The following is a 2012-nucleotide window of genomic DNA, read 5'->3' as shown; positions in this document are numbered from 1 at the left end:
TGTCTCTGGGTCTCTGCCTCTGTGTGTTTGTCTCTTGGTCTCTGCCTCTGTGTGTCTCTGGATCTCTGCCTCTGTGTGTCTCTGTGCTGTTAAAGGCAGCTGTTGCATCTCCCCACTGTGTTGTATCTCTCTTGGTTCTAATGATCTCGTACTCTGAATTCCTCTCATAGCTGATCTAGAGTCCCTGTCTGCACCAACCAACAGACCCGCTGGCCCGGACCAAACATTCCTCAGCCGCTCTAAACACACACTGGAGGCCACACACACACAAGCTGAACACTCTGGGGTGCTGCCTGCCACAAACTTAGCTTGCCCGAWGCCCCTCCCTCRCRCRCRCTCCCTCCCTCRCTCTCTRTCTATTTCACTTGAGCTCTCTGCCTCTCCTAAATCCCGAGGTCTTCATTGTGTTCAGTAGATTTTGTTTCCTTGATTTATAACCCTGGCCGTTCTGGCTCCTAGCCTAGATGTGGTGATGTGTTCCAAATGGTATCTGGTGAGCCCTATGGGCCCTGGTAAGAAGTAGTGAATAAGGAGCCATTTGGCCCCTAGCCCAGATGAAGATACAATACCAGGGTATAATTAGTTCTGCTGGCCTCCCTCACATCATAGACCCTCTATAATGAAAAACATGGAGCTGGACTGGTGAACAAGGAACTCACTTAAAGAACTATGTCTTTGGATTGTCTCCTTTCAATACTTTTGAGTGCCCCCTTTTACTGTCTAACTGCATACGTGTCCAGTAGGTGTAATCTCACAGATAAGTGCCATTACATCTCAAATTACACTGTACAAAAAGAAGTACTTGGAGACTTTACATAGTCTGCAGTGGGTTTGTACAGTGTATTTACCGTCTCTCTGCATGACCACATTACTGTCCACTACTGTATGTGCAGCACAGACGATCTGTGTAATGTCACAGGCAGACATTTAGAATTGAGCGACCAGTAACTGAGTTGTAGAGGGGAGACCAGTAACTGAGTTGTAGTGGGGAGACCAGTAACTGAGTTGTAGGGGGGAGACCAGTAACTGAGTTGTAGTGGGGAGACCAGTAACTGAGTTGTAGAAGGGAGACCAGTAACTGAGTTGTGGGGGGAGACCAGTAACTGAGTTGTAGGGGGAGAGACTAGTACACTGAGTTTGTTAGGGGGAGACAGTAATGAGTTGTAAGGGGGAGACCAGTAACTGAGTTGTAGGGGGAGACCAGTAACTGAGTTGTAGTGGCGTGAGACCAGTAACTGAGTTGTAGGGGGAGACCAGCTAACTGAGTTGTAGTGGGGGAGACCGAGTAACTGAACGTTGAGTGGGGAGACCAGTAACTTTGATTGTGAGCGGGAGACCAGTAACTGTTGTTGTAAGGGGAGACCAGATAACTGAGTTGTAGTGGGGAGACCAGTAACTGAGTTGTAGGGGGGAGACCAGTAACTGAGTTGTGGGGGAGACCATAACTGAGTTTGAGGGGAGACTAGTACTGAGTTGAGGGGGGAAGACCAGTAACTGAGTTGTAGGGGGAGACCAGTAACTGAGTTGTAGGGGGAGACCAGTATACTGAGTTGTAGTGGGGAGACCAGTAACTGATGTTGTAGGGGGAGACCAGCAACTGAGTGTAGTGGGAGACCAGAACTGAGTGTTGTAAGGGGAGACCAGTAACTGTTGTTGTAGAGGGAGACCAGTAACTGTGTTGTAGAGGGAGACCATAACTGAGTTGTAGTGGGAGACCAGATAACTGAGTTGTAGTGGGGAGACCAGTAACTGAGTTTGTAGATGGGGAGAACCAGTAAACTGAGTTGTAGGGGGGAGACCAGTAACTCGAGTTGTAGTGGGGAGACCAGTAACTGAGTTGTTGTAGTAAGGGAGACCAGTAACTGTTGTTGTAGAGGGAGACCAGTAACTGTTGTTGTAGAGGGAGACCAGTAACTTTGTTGTAGATGGGAGACCAGTAACTGAGTTGTAGTGGGGGAAGACCAGTAACTGAGTTGAGGGGAGACCAGTAAACTGAGTTGTAGGGGGGAGAC

The sequence above is a fragment of the Salvelinus sp. IW2-2015 genome, unplaced genomic scaffold (genome assembly GCF_002910315.2).
Source record: "Salvelinus sp. IW2-2015 unplaced genomic scaffold, ASM291031v2 Un_scaffold1173, whole genome shotgun sequence".
NCBI lineage: Eukaryota > Metazoa > Chordata > Actinopteri > Salmoniformes > Salmonidae > Salvelinus > Salvelinus sp. IW2-2015.
The sequence above is the reverse complement of the archived record's forward strand: the minus strand, read 5'-3'. Positions refer to the sequence as shown.